The following is a 15,710-nucleotide window of genomic DNA, read 5'->3' on the forward strand; positions in this document are numbered from 1 at the left end:
TCAACAACCTCACTGACATGTATCACATTTTCCCCTCTTAGTATGATTCTCAATGGAAACAGTTGGGTGTCACACCCAGGTGTAAGTCAGATAAATAATTCCATGGGAACTCAGCTCCCTGCTTGATCTAGGGATTGGCTTTATAGAATATTTGGAGGAGATGTAGTTTTGAAATAACAGATGTGTTATTTTTAATTTTTCAAATTTTTATTTTATTTTTTAAATTTATTTTTTTTGCTGCGCCTCACAGCATGTGGGATCTTAGTTCCCTGACCAGGGATCGAAACTGCGTCCCCTGCATCCCTGCGTTGGAAGCGTGGAGTCTTAACCACTGGACTGCCAAGGAAGTCCCTTTAATTTTTAAAAATTAAAATCGAATTTCTCACCACTGAGCTACTGAAAATTATTAGGTGACATTGAACTTGAAACTATACTTTCTAATAAGCACTTGGATTACAACTAATCAATGTTGTCTGTTGAAATTCATCCATGTACCCTGACGGCCAATCAAGTTGAGATATTTTGTATATGACATTTGTCTATGCAAACAAAGTACTGTTAGAAACACAATATATGTATACACATGTCCTGTGCCTCTCTCTGGGCATGGAAGCTGTGTTCTAATGGTGTCTTCAGGTGGGACAGCCTTCTAGGTGAAATAGTTATATTTCTAGTACTTCAGCAATTAAATAACACTGCACAGAAACTAACTTTCCAGTAACAATTGTGGTTTGGTTATTATAAAAGCAATATGCTTATTAAAAATGCAACTATATGAAAAAACTTAAAACAGCTGTTAGTAGCATTAACACTTAGCCATTTGAGTTTTTTTCTATGTATATATATCGATTAAAAATGTAAGTAAACTGAGTTCTCTTAATACAGTGTCTGTCTTTTCATGTCATTAGACATTCTTGAAAAACTTTAAAGTCTACATAACCCATCATTTTGGTACATATTTGGGTTATTCATCCAATTCCCGACTGTTGGACATTGATTTTTAAAAACATGATGTAGAAACTCAATTTTTAGGGTTGAATTATTAGGCCCCTTAATTACGCTATTTCCCAAAAGAAAAATCTGAGAAACCTGAGATTTTTAAAGAGGACAGAAATATTTTAAGGTCCCATTTGACTTATATGGACATAGTTTTAAGGGTGCTATTAACATCCCAGTAGTTTAACACTTTCTTTCATTTTTGAGGGGAATTTTATGGTCATAAATAGGAGTATGGCTCATTAAAATGTCTAAGGAGTTAACTACAGACCCTTAAATAGTTTCATATTTTTCAGTATTACTGGTTAGGCAAGACACTAAAACCTCACCTGCCTACAAGTCTCCAGTTTTCTTTTCCTTATTTTGACACTTAGATGACCAGGAAATATGACTTCTCCTGGTTTAACCCTCTAGTGCACTGGTTCTTAAATGGCTCCGTGGATCCTTGGTGTTTATATGAGCTGGGCTGAGATGTTTTACAGCTAAAATTTAATAATTCATGTTTTCTCTAAATTTCCAGGAGAAGTAAAAAAAAAAAAAAAAAAAAAAGGTACCAGGTAGAATTTTCTCATCTCAAAGTTTTCCCTCCCCAGATTTCACTTAAGCTGTAGCCGATGCTAAAGTTTTTTCTCCTTGAAACTGCTTACAAAGCTTAGGAGCAAGCAACGATCAAATGGTGATGGAAAATGGAAAAACCCATAAGGAGCCTTCTGTGTCTAATCCCGTTAACTTTTTTTTAGATGGACATGACTGCTTATGGTAGATCATAGAGATAAATAGGTAGAAAGTAAATGTCTTCTGCTAGTAATCTTGTTTCTGGATTCTAGTTTATGTAACAGAACTGACTATATCAACATACTCCTGGTATTTTGCAAGGCGTATGGCACCACCTAGGTTTTCTGCCCTTTAAACCTGAGGATTAATGCTGTAGGTAGAACGTAAGCGGCCAGCTCTTAGTGAATTACAGCTATGCTAAAAGTCATGACTTCTGCCAAAGCCCTTCTCCAGAAAGTTCTGTCTCACTCAGATAAAATGCTCCAGCTCGTGTTGAGTGTTTTGCAGCAGCATATGCCTCCGACACAGTTTTTCTCAACCCCAGGCTGTAACAATAGCACTTAAATAGACTGAGCACTTCTGCCAGCTATGACTTCTCACAACAACCGTGGGAGGGGTGGCGCTCCCATTCCTATTGTACCCCCAGCAGTGAAGGGTTAGAGGGTAAGAAACTTGTCCAAGGCTGCAAAGCTGTAAGTGCCCCTTTCTGCATTGTTTTCCTTTAGGGTTTTTTCTCTGGCTGCTCTCAACTCCTGTCTGAAGGTGACAGTGAGAAGCGTCTGGTATCCTGTTGTGGGCAGCTGAGGATTCTCGAGTACGGGATTTGCATTTGGGAAATAATACCTCAAAGGGGAAGGCAACAGGCTTTTGCTGACTGTTATGTACAAGCCTTGCTACTACACGGCATTCTGCATCTGTATTTTGTGGAGAATGAATACTCGGGGTGGGGGGAGGGTACTTTTAAGGACAAGGTCATACAGTGCTTCATACATTAGTGGTGGAGTCCGTTGCTAACACCTCTTTGCTCTGTGACCTTGGATAAGTTGTATCTTCTTGCTGGTCCTTGATTTTCTCACTTGGGAATTTAGGAGCTTGGGCTAGATGAGTGCTCATGGCGCTCCCAGCTCCCACCTTGCGTGCCACGGTGACCCTCCGCCCCACAGGGCATGGTGGGAGCTGTGAATCCTGCTGTGTTTTTCATGAGTGTCTCCATGGGTTTCCTGTGTAAGTGTGTCTATGTATTCAGTTCTGAGGCATTGCTGCCTTAAGGCTGTTCATTCCACTCATGCTCAAGGTGTGAGAACTTAAAAAATGGTGATTTTACTTGGGACAGGCCTTCTTTCCTACAATACCTGCTCCCAAGGGCGCCCTGTCAATGCTGTGTTCAAAGCACTGCCTGGCACATATATGGATCCCAGTGTGGCTTTTTGAAAAGCCAAAAGCCACGGACAAAAAAACGGGAAAGCCTCTCTCATTTTTATTGTGTTCCTGGCTATTCCAAGAGTCATTTCCTTTCCTTTCAGGGAGATAAAGAGACATATATTATGTGGGCAGAAGATGCTGTGTTCTGGTCAATAACGCAGGCCACAGAGGTCAATGGCTTTAAGCCAGGCCTGGCTGAAAGCTGCCATAAATTTTCAAGGGTGGGGGAGGAAGATTTAGAGTCTGATGTACACTGGCTAAGAGGAGGAAAGGCACTGGGCATAAATGGCCCTCTAAAAAAGAGCAGGGTATCAGTCCCATAAAATCCTACAGCAGTCTATACAGGGTCCCTGGAATGGGGAGAATTTTGCCCACCCAAGTTTTACCATGCAGTGAAGACAAATAAAAGGCGATCTGAAAATAAATCTCTGAGGCCAACCTGTCTCTGGAGACTGAAACTTGAAGCCTTCTTCTCTGATTTTCTGATTCATCAGCATCTTTAGTGTTGATGAGCTGACTCCAAGCTTGATGGCACAGCCCCGTAAAGCCTCCGTTTTGTCTGGTCTTAACTTGTTTCACCATCCTTCTCAAGGCCTACTTTAGGATGGAAACATCATATATTCAAGCTACCCAGTCCCCCCCACCAACCAAAAAAACCCCACAACAACACCTGCTTTAGAAAGCTGCCAGGTTTATTTACCAGGTTTTGTAGAGAGATTGGGAGTGTATGTCTGTATATGTGTGTATAAAAGAAAGAGTTGTGTTGTGGAAAGGAGGGATGGCTTCACCTATTCTAAACACCTCTGGGCTAAATTGCCCATCACATGGCATTTATAATTCCACACTTACTATAAGCATATGATAAATAATTTTGTTTTAATAAAAGTTACTAAGGTTATTATTGTATATAACAAGATACTGGATGAATATACCTGCTGCAAAATTCTGTCTCTGTTCCATAAAATACATGATCAACACAAGGAAGTACTGACAAGGAGTCATTACTAGAAGTTTAATTCCATCCATTTGTTGGAGGCTGTGTGTACGTATAAGCACACATATGCATGTTCATGTATACAATAAGGATTTCTCTTGAAAGATAAATATGAAAATGTAAGATTTAAAAACAAAGAATAATTACTTTAGCAGCTTAAAAAAAAATCTTACTTTGTTTTATTTACTAGTTTAATTCTTCACTTTGGCATTTTGCAAGCCCTCACATAGCCCTGAATAGTTTTCCAAGCCTTACACATATTTTATCTCATTCTGTCAACTCTCTGAGAAACTAAAATTCACTAGGAGTAAATATCTTGTTTGATAACTTTCAGTAGCAGAGTTGGGGGGGAAATAGTAATAAGCTTGATGTTGCCTTTATGTGTGGCCAAGTTCTGAATACATCACAAATATTAACTCATGATCCTTCCAGCAAGTCTCAAAGATACAGATACTATTACTACTGCCATTTTATAGATGAGCAAAGTGAGGGTGCAGAGAGCTTAACATGATTTGCCCAGGGTCACATGAAGAGTCAGTGGCTGATTCAGGACTATAGCCAGGCGATTTCCAAGCCTCTAGGATGAATTTGAAAGGAAACTGCATTTTGAGTCACAATCCAGGCTGTGGGCACGTTTGTATCAACTGCAAAAGCATATGGGAATTTCTTAGGGGAAAGAAAAGGACAGCTTAACATGGTTCAACAGCATATTTCGTTTTTAATTTAACCTAGCTGACACAATCACCTTGTCAGTCGAGTATTTAGGAATAAGAAGATATTTATAACCAGATTGCCTAAAGTGCCCTAAGGCCACCATTTATGTCCATATGGCACTGTGCCCAGGAAGACGCATCTGTGTCACAAAATCCCTACTTGCTCCAGAGAAGAATTTAGACAAGAGAAAGTGAAGCCGTAATCGGACAGCCATGTCCTGGGTGTTTACAGTGTACCTCCAGGCACTGATGAGCCAACAGAAATGTGAAGTTATAAATAAAATTCACTATCTTGTCCACTGGTTGGATCCAAAAATGGCCCCAAATAAGCTTTCTAGAGAAATCTTAGAAATCAATATTAGAGAGTGAATTAGAACTAGAAATAGGTTCTTTCAGAAGCTTAAGGAATTATTGGTCATCTTCGTGAGGGTCTTGGAATATTAAAATATAAAAAAATTTGCTTAAAATTGCTTAAATACAGTTGTGTATTCTCAATGATGACATTTACCTGATTAATGCTTCTAACATACTCCCAGTACAATACACTGCAAATGTGCTACTCACAAAATAATTACAGGACATATAAAAATATTAATTTATAATATTCTATTGGGGGTAGGCTCCATTAATGGGACACTCAGAGTTGTATGATGAATGCCCTCTTTCACCGTATTAAAAAGAACAATTAAACCTGGGCTTTCATGTACTCACCCCTAATTACTTTCTACCCTGGAAGAATTTTATTCCACAGTTACTATTCCAGCTATCTTTCATAACCTTCTCCCTGGAGGGAAGTTGGAAGAAGTATTTATTTTCATTATATCTCTTACGTCCCTTTTCATTAGTTCTTTTTTTTTTAACTACAATTCAAGCTATTTATTTTAGAGTTTATACAGTGCTTTTGTGCTTTTGAGCCCTGCAACTGCTCAAAACACACTATTAGCTGCTAGCAAGCATCTTACTGAAAGAAGCCTCGAGAGTTCATTTGCGCCTCTGCTCTGAAATTGTTAAGTAGAAGGACATTTTGCAGATAATTCTCTTGGATGTATATATATGTGTATATTTATATTACATACGTTTTTTGGTCTGACCTAAGATACAGAATGGTATTATTTCCAATGTTTCAGTTTTCTCAGTTTCTCAAGAAAGATACTGCTCCCTTTTACTAAAAAAAAAATTCTTTTTAAGTTATTTAGCCTATTTTATTCACTGATATTTGAAAGCTACTGCAACTTAAACCTTCATTCATTCATCAAAACTATGAGGTTCTACTTGGTGTAAGACACTGAGCTAGAAATTGGGAATACAAAAATGATCTTTTAAAAAATCCCTTTCAGGGAGCTTAATTTTCACACCACATTTTCTTAGGAACTTAAACGTTAGACAATTTAAAGGAAGGGGGAAAAAGGAGAAGGAATGAATTGGAGCTATCAGAACAGGCACAACTTAAAAATAAGGCTTAATAAATATCTGAAAGAACGTTTAGTTCATAATATGATTCTCTTCTCATTAACAAGATTGTATTTCAAGATAAAAATGCAATTTTCTACCAGTATTAGGCTTCTGCAACATCCTATATGGGCCAGTGCCTTTCTGAAGTGTCCCTTTTGTTTCAGCGTCCCTTTGTTTCTATTAGACCATGAGGCATAATGTTCACTGCAGTATAATACACTTGTAGGTGTCAAGAGGAAGGAGGTGAGTTGGAAGCTAGAAACCTTTTTTCACTTATAGTTGTCCTCATCTGCTCATAGGTGTGTGTGTGATATAACTGTATATGCATATTTGATATATATGATTGTATATTTGATATATATATATGATATATATTATATATATTTGATAGTTACAGAAGGAGGAAAAAAAGACCATTCCGAGTTGCTGGACTTGGTCAGATTTCCATTTGGAGAAAAAGGTTGTCCAGTTTCTGTTTGATCCACCCTAACATATCCCCTCAGTATGGATGAACTGGGCTTTCTTCACACACGTTCTTTTCGTGCACACAGAGAGTCCTGATCAGTCAAAGCATACACATCTAACTCAGCTGCTTTTCTTTGAATTAAAAAATCAGGACACCCAAATCAGAAGATTAGCATGTTGAACACAGCACTGAGTTGTCACAGACAAGCATAAAAGACATTAAATTGCAGACTCGGCTATGACAATTTCATTTGCAATTTCTTTGAATCAAGGACAAAATGCCTTTGCTTTATAAGAAAATGCTGGCAGGACCAGGCTCTTCCAGTACTAACAAAAAGGGTGGAGGGATACGGGAGGATGGGAGGTGTGGAGGGAGAGAGAGAGAGAGAGAGAGCGCGCAGCAAGTCTGTAGAAATGGACCCCCTTCATGTAAGAACAATCACTCAGTGCCTTCAGCTGTTCACCAGACTAAACTCCCCCAAGCATTTTACATCTATGTTTCCTTTTTTTCTTTTCCATGTTCATTGCTTCACACAGTTGAAACAAGAAGTGAAAAGGAGCAATTTTTGCCTTGTAGACGGTGGACCACAGGAGTCACCTTGGTTTGTAGAATGTTTAGTAAATGCCAGACACTAACTAAGGAAGCTGCACAGATGATTGTTAGGGATCCCCCACAAGACCCTTTTGAGTTACGTGTTGTTATTACCCTTATTGTGCAGATGAAGAAATGGAGGCTCAAAGAGGATAAGATGGAGGCTCAAAGATCTCGCAGAAAGAGGCAGCCAATATTTCTACACAGCCCTCACCTTGAGTTCCCAGTGCTCAACTAATTGCTGCTAATTGAAGTGGAGGTGTCTTCCCATTACTGTAGGAACAGACGGGTTTTGTCCATATGTCCCTTGAGGACTTGGACAGTAAGAAAGTCAGTCTTTTTCCAAAGGAGCCTGCCAAGTTCCCATTTCACACTGGTTGTAGCTTTAGAAGTAGCCTGGGAGTTCAGGGATTGTTCGAGGTCTGAGAACCTCCCATCCTCTCCACGTAGAGTGGAGAAAATTGTCACTCTGAGTGACAATCAGTTTCAAAAGTAAAACTGCAAGGATTTTGAATTTTCAGGTTTATTGTGGTCAGTGGATAAAACTGGTTAAAATGCTCTTCTCTCTACCCCTTGCACCCTCTTAACCCTCATTTAGTGGTTCATAATTGGTCACGAGCAAAGGTGGCCATCCCCATCACCAGGCCTCTCCTGCCTCCCCCTTCTTGAGTACTGTGCTAAGTAAAACTACTCAATAGTTTAAGTGGAGTCCTAATTAATGAGTCTGATTCCTGCTTGACACAGGCTCATTTTTAACCTGGTAAACTCATTAAACCTCTGCTCTTCATTTAGCCACGGATGACCAGCGTATCATAATTTCAACTAAGTGCGCTCAGTGATTTAATGGGCCTCGAGTTTCCCGCATTCCCATAGTGTCCCATCCGAGGAGCTCAATCAGTATCGTTAGAAGTTTATTTAGTGCAGTGAGAGATCTCTCTGATCTATCCTGAATTCAACCAAAGGCTTTAAAGATGAATGAAAGCAAACCGCTGGCTCCACAATTTCAAACAACCCATTTTGCTTTTAACCGTAAATCAGCCAGGGGGTCTGAAATGCAGACAGTTTCCAGACAGACCAGCACATCTCCTGAGTTAATGAGACAACTCCTGCTAAGGAACAGTCCCCACCTCTACCAGCAGATGCCAGCACCTCCTCTTCTTGGATAAGAAAGGGCCCAGGAGTTTGGTCTCCACGCCACACATTCTGAGATTTGTAAAATAAAGGCAGATTAAAAGCAACAAAAACAAACAACACACACACATACACCCAAAGGTTATTCTCTGCTTTCATTCCCAGTTACTGCTCAGTTAATCACATCCAAGGGAATTCTCCGAAAGAGCTATCTGTTTTGTCATTGTTGTTACTGCTATATTTGTGTGAATGTGTACATATCTAATAAACCACTTCCGTGCTCCCATATGGAAGAATTTTCAAAGCTCAAACAGGCCAGGGTGAGTTGGATTCCAATTTTAATGGGTTCTCATAAAGCCCCTGTCGATTGTGAGTACCGAGTAAGTGTTTTATAACAGTGACAGCTTTGCAAATACTGTAACATATGTAACTTGGATTGGGTCAATACATGGCGGGGAACTCAGATTGTGAGATGGTCGAGCTGTTCATTTTGGCTGTCTTTACAATCAATCAGCCAGACCAACTGAGCCTGCAGTGATACTCACTGATTATTGAAAAAGCTAAAACAAATGGATTGGCCATGCTGTCCGGTGAAGCCCATTCAGTAGCTAAAACCTCTGTCAATATACAGACAGGTGCCATCTTTTGAAAACCAGTTATTAGTAATAACTCTCAGGTCCAACTAAAAGTGAGGCCACATTTTGACTGCCACAAAAGGGATTAGTTCAATTTATTTCAAAATGTTCTGTTTGGTAGATTTTGCAGAATGACCTGTTCAGAAACCCAGAGTTTATAGACCGTGGTGCCAGGCCACAACAATAATTTCTGCCTCACCCCAACTTGCTTCTCTTTTTCTTCTTTGGGTATCTTCAGCTTTTGTGCTTAATTCAAAAGCTTGTAAAAAGAACAGTAGTCTCAAATATATTTCCCAACCATGAAGATAAAATTCCTTCAAAAAGATCCAGGTTCCAGAGTGATATGCAGGACTCGTAAGTCCTTTCTTATAACCTGCACAAGTGACTGGATGTATTAAGCTACCACAGATCCTCACTGCATTCTTTACTTCCAGCCAACTCATCCATGACTGCTGGCAGGATGAGTGCATTGTGTGAGTTGCCTAATCCAAATGTCTCTGAGTTGCTAGTTTAGGCTAAGACGTTCCAATAAAAATGAGGGCAGCCTCCCAGTCTTTGCCTAAACTTGACTCAAATCACATTGACTTAGAATGAATTACTTTCACTATATTTTCTTCAGGGACCACTCTGGCTATAATAGAGATAAGAAACCAAAAAGCTGCTTATCAAGATTTCTAGTTAGAGAAAGAGGAAAAATTAATCAAAATCAATTCAAGGACAATATTTCCAGCTTCATTGCGTTTCCTGAGGATCAGGTAGAGGTTGAGAGGTGATGGGCCACTAATGAAATGTGGCTAAAGAAAGATGGGGAGGGGGGACTCAGATGTTTAAAATGCTTATTATTTATTCATCGTAAGGTACTATTTTTAGGGTGTGCAAGAATGGACTCCCTCTTTCCATTTAATCAGAGCTTTGGAGGAATCAAATTAAGGAAGATTACTTAGTCGTAAAATGGGTTTTTCTAGACCCAAAGGAACTCCTGTGCAGGTCAGCAGAAGATGGGGGGAAAGGAGATATACGTATTGGCTCACACTAAGAAGAAAGAGATAACAAGATGTGATGAAAATCACAGGCTTTTAAATCTACTGTGGCAGAGACTGTAAGTTGTCTCACCAATCTACATTAATCCATTACAAAACTTTATTTCAATAATAGAACCTCCTGAGTTTTAGCTGTGCATTGGTCCAGTTGGAGACTACATTTCCCCACCTTCCTTGCAGCTTTGGTGTGACCTCATGACCAAGTCTGGCTAATGAACAGTGTGTAGAAGTGATATGTAACTTCTGGTCATGCCCTTAAAAGGAAGCTGCTTGCTCTCCGCTTTCTCTTTCTCTCTTTCCAAAGACTGGAATGTGGCTATGGTGGTAGGGGTTCATTTTTGACCATGTAGATGAGGGCAATCCCTAGTGGATGGTGAATAGAAAGAAGGCAACTGCATCCTTAGACCATCTCATGGTACAGAACCAGCCCATATCTCTAGACTGCCTGCTTCCTTGGATGTTCTCGAGAGAAGTGGTTCAGTGTAGTGCCTTGCTAATCAAAGTGTGGTCCTCAGATCGTCAGTAGCACCTAGGAGCTTATTAGAAATGCAGAATCTTGGGCTCCACCTCAGGCCTGCTGAATTATAATCACTTAAAAACAAAAATCTCCCGAAATTTGTATACACATTGAAAGTTGAGAAGTATGGGTAGAGTGGTTAAAAGCATAGATTCTGGAGGCAGTTCCTGAGTTCAAATCCAAATCTGTGACTTAATTAGCTGTGTCACTTGGGGAAAATTACTAAAACTTTCTGTGACTCACATTTCTCATCTGTAAATTGGGGGTATTAATACCTTCCTCATGAGGTTATTGTAAAGGTAATATCAGTTAATAATGTAAATAGGTTGGTGTAAAGCTATATAAAGACTTACTATTATTACAAAAAGTTAACTTCTATCTTGTTTAAACATCTGGTCCCTGATAAAGATGTCAAAACAACATCTTAAATTCATCTACTGTTAAAATAATGGATCTGTGTGAAGATTTGGAGAAGGGTAGAAATTGTGTAAATTCTTATAATTGAAACAACCACATATCTTGGGTCTTTCAAGATGATCTTACAAGAAAATTTATTTACATTCAACAAATATTTACTGAGCACCTCCTATGTGTCAGTCATTTTTCTAGGTGCTGGGCATGCTTCAGTGAAGAAACCTGGCAAAAATTCCACCTTCATGAAGACTATATGGGCATGGAGATGGGAATTATCTATCAAGTTTGGGTCTCATTATCAGGTTGTGGTTCAGGTTGTGTTTTTTGATCACTAGTTTGGAAAATTTAAACACCGTGAAAAGAGGAAGTGAAAAATACTGAAACCTCCTGGGGTCTACGAAGTTGTGGTTATTACAATATCCACGTAGGGCCAACAAGGTTTTTGCATAGTGGAGAGACTTTGTGACCACAGGAAATCTGTATTCTACAGCAAAGTCAGAAGATTCTACTAAGTGTGGAGCTGGGCTGGTAGGTCTCCAGCTAAGTTCCTGACCAGGCTCAGCCATTGCTGAAGAGCAGGCAAAGGCCCCCTCCATGAGGCATTTGATAACTATCACCAGGAAGTATCACTTCCTCATGGAGACGCTTGACCATAATGGGAACTCATTCATATAACTTTTGGGAAGTGTCTAAATCTTCCACTCATTTCTTTAAAATTGTGTGGTTTTTCTTAAGGTGTCATTGTTCTTTATATATTCTAGATTTTTTTCAAATTTGTGACTTTTCATTATCTTGATTGTGTCTTTTGATGGGGAAATATTTTTGAATTTTATCAAGTCCAACTTACCAATTTTTTTTCTTATGGCTTGGGTTTTTTGTGTGTCCTATATGAGAATTCTTTGCTTAGCCGAATGTCATAAAGATTTTCCCCCTAACTTTTCCTCTAGAATCTTTATAGTTTTAGTTCTTGTATTTACGTCTGTGACACAGTTTGAGTTAATTGTTGTATAGCGTGTGAGGTAAGGATCAAGGTTCACATTTTTCCCTTACAGATACTCAGTGTCCAGCACAATTTGTAAAAAGTATCCTTTTCCATTGAATCACATTGACTTCCTGATCAACAATCAATTGACTGTAAATAAAGTTTATTTTTGGATTACAGATTTATATATTCTTAAACCAATGTCACAGTATTTTGTAGCTTTATGATAAATCTGGAAGTTAAGCTGTGTATATCCTCCAACCTTGTTCTTTCACAAAATTGTCTTGACTACTCTAAGTCCTTTTCCATTTGATAAAACTTTTAGTAATGTTGGGAAAACAGGCATAAACATGGGCTGTGCAAGACAAAGGGACGCGTATGTCCCCCCAGGAAGGATTGGAAATCATTGATTTTGCAACTTCAGCAGGACTGTGCGTGCATTAGCCAATAAAACAGCATTTTCTACCAGATTTCCTCATTCTCTTATTATGTCTGTTTCTGGTTCTAAGAATATTGAAATATTTCCCTGGGCTTTCCAACCCCTCCTCTGGAGGAAGCAATACAACAGAGTCCTATTTTGGACATAATGTCCATCTCTGGGAATCCTCATTCAGGGAGGAAACCTCTTCTACCTCTTCATATGAGATGCTGAGCTGCTGCCTTTGTGTCAGAGAAGTTCTTTAGCCACGTCTATAAGAAGCAAAACTTGGAACTAGTAACACAACAATTCCATAAGTTAACTATTACATATTATAAATTAGCAAACTGAAGTGTAAGTAACTCAGTTATTCCCTTTCACTAATTCTAAGACACATACAGCTCCACATTTTGTTATCTCTGAAATCAGGATTTGTCCCATGATTAAGCATAGTTTAATTGACTGCATTGTTTTCTGTGGAGTGATATATGTCTTTATAGTTAATGGTGTCTTAGATTTAAAGATAAAAAGTTCATCTGTTATACGAAGATGATAATCGTGTTGGAGTGATGTGAAGTTTCAACAATAAATATTGTTTGCCTGTAGAAAACGTGGTAGAATGAATAAATAAAAAGCTGAAATATGAGTAGAAAGTCTCAGTTTCTCTTCCCTTTTTTGAGAAAATAGTAAGGATTTTATTATCAGAACAAGTAAGAGATACAAGCATAACAGAATACATAAATTAATTTTTCTGAATTTTAGACTCTAGGGTCTCTCTATGAAAAGGTCAGTTGCTTATGAGGGCAAGATGCTATTCAACAAACTATAGGCATTTAAGACAATGTTTAAGATAGTGAGTCTTAACAAGGACATAGTCTTAACAATGAGATACAGTGAGAAATAGAAAGCAGTTTTCTTATTTCCTTTCCTTAGTAAGGTGTATATATATGTATAAAATGTATGAGGCTCATTTTGGGGAAAAAAATGCCTTCATATAGAAAAATCTTAATTTCCTCCATCATCCAGAAAAAAAAGAGTTTCAACCCCCTGGGTCAAACAAGGAAACCAAAATAGGGTGACACTGATTTCACATGAACCTCAAAACTATAATCTGACTGTAGTTACCATCTTCTTTACTTTTAAAAAGTTTAGCATCCTTTTATCCATTCCAAACCAGTACACTGAATCTTCTCCCTTACAAGGTTTTTAACCAAATTGGAATTAAATTAATCTCATTTTAAAGTGCAAAAAAGGATATGTAAGACAAGTGCTTGCTCTGTGTGACACACACAAAAAAGCATCCTTCTAACAGCACTGGCCCAAGAGGTACTACAATAAAACTGCCGGAAAAGGGATCCATTAGGTCGACTAAAAGGGCAGAAAGAGTCCAGTTTCAGCAAAGAAATGCCTGCCAAGTCTGATTTTTAATTGTACCCAGATCTCAATCAGATCTTAGGTGCCCCTAACTGACAAGACCAGAGCACACAGTACCAGCACAGGGTCAAGAGGGCCAAAGTTGTCTAAACTAGTAAGTCAATATCTCTACTCCACGATTTGCCAATGCTTTTTAGGGGCATTGCCAGTGGTAACGGAACTGAGGAGCCTGGGTTTTGGAAACAACACAAATATTTACCTAATAAGCAATAATCACAGTGTTTGTTTAGGGTGAATGATATAAAAATAGGTAATGAGGTCTCTCATACATCACTGGTTAATGATTTAGTCTGACTGTAAATTAAAGCGTACAGAATGGCTTCTTCCATACAATAAAGACAAGCTTTGCACTAGTGTTTCTCAAAAGCCAATTATATCTCCAGCTCTACCTTCAGTTTAACAACTTAAACCCCAAAATACAAAACCTTTCCTATGGTAAGGTAAAAGGGAACAAGACACCCTCTACCCAGAGTCCCTGGAATAGAAAGAGCTCTAGAACTCAGTAGGCATGAGCACATTCAAGTTTGAGATTATGGATCTGCAGTCATTGTTTCTTCCCTTCTATCACTGGGATGTCCATCTTGGGTGGCTTGAATGTTGCTGGATCCTCAGCCATTCAGGTGGCCTCGATCTGGATCAGCTCCGTTGGAGAGGGCTTCTGGGCTTCTTTGTAGGCCTGGTGGCAAAACTTGAGTCAGACTTCTGGAGTGGTCTTGGCTCAAAGAAGCTCCATTTATCTGAGTTTCTGTCCTTATACCCACTTACAGAATCCACGGCACTGGGCTTGGACCAGGTGAAGCTGTGGAAGAACAGTAGTGTAACAGCCTCTGGGTTTCTGCTTAGAGAAAGAGTGAGGGGTGCTGCTAGGGTGGTCTGGGCCGATGCAGGCTGCCTCTCTTCTTTCGTTGTCTCTCCACTGTGTAGCTTTAGTTTGTGGCATGCTTTTACCACTTGAAGGTACTTGATCTCCCTCGGTGGGAAAGCCCTTGTGGGGTGTGCAGCCAGCACCTCTCAGCCCTGCATGTTGTTCAAAACACTGAATGCTCTCCCGGGTCTGCTTTGTGATCAGAGAATTCATGATAACATGGGTAGTTCTAGCCTTTACCACTTGTCCACATTGTCAGTGCTATAGGGTCATGGCCGGGGGTGTGCATACTGGCGTCTCCTTAGTCTACCTTGGCAAGGTTCTGATACCTGTGTCTGGAATCACTGGCTTCCAGGGGATGCTGCCCATAACTGAAGGAAGAGGTAACATGGTGTAGGGCTCTTAAGGGCATTGTCATGGCTGAATGACTGACAGTACATCCTGGTGGGGAGGGACATCTTGCCTAGAGGCCCACTAGGCTCAAGAGCAGGCCTTTGGAGTTCTCTCAAAGCCATTGAAAGACTGGGATCCAGGTGCTTTAACTGTGTAGAATTCTGGAGCTGAGTCCCTACGACCACAGTGAAATGATGTGACAATCATGCTGACAAATATTCATGAGGGACATTGTCCAGCCTCCCAAATTAGCAAAGCTTCCCTGGAAGAGTTTATCCAGAGGTTCTGTTTCTCTGCCACTATGGGGCTGCCTATGGCCTGAGCTCCAGCACTAGAAGGCTTCAAAGACCCATGTCTGTTGGACGTGGTGCAGTTGGAACCAAGCCATGGTGTGCTGGCCACAAAACGTGTTCAGGCCTCGGGCACTGATCGACAAGTGCTGGCTGCCACGAGGCTCAGACTCCGCCATTAACTTTGCTCTTGAAGAGCTAAGTGACATTGGGTAAAACACAGTATCTCTGAACCTCAGTTTCCTTGTCTTAGAAAATGAGAATAAAATACCTGCTCTGTCTACTTCACAGGGTTCTTATAACATCAGACAATCCTTGTTCTCATTGGTTTTATGAGGCAGTGGAAGTGGAAGTGTGTGAAATAAAAGAATGCGTGTGAAAATATTTTTTTAAGTTTTAAGG

General features: G+C 39.6%; 1 pseudogene; it reads right to left on the minus strand.

Annotated features, from left to right (window-relative positions):
* Positions 1–14,252: 14,252 nt before the first annotated feature.
* On the minus strand, positions 14,253–15,140 carry LOC133097194 (putative monooxygenase p33MONOX; annotated as a pseudogene).
* Between the last annotated feature and the right edge of the window lie 570 nt (positions 15,141–15,710).

The sequence above is a fragment of the Eubalaena glacialis genome, chromosome 9 (assembly GCF_028564815.1).
Source record: "Eubalaena glacialis isolate mEubGla1 chromosome 9, mEubGla1.1.hap2.+ XY, whole genome shotgun sequence".
NCBI classification, from domain to species: domain Eukaryota; kingdom Metazoa; phylum Chordata; class Mammalia; order Artiodactyla; family Balaenidae; genus Eubalaena; species Eubalaena glacialis.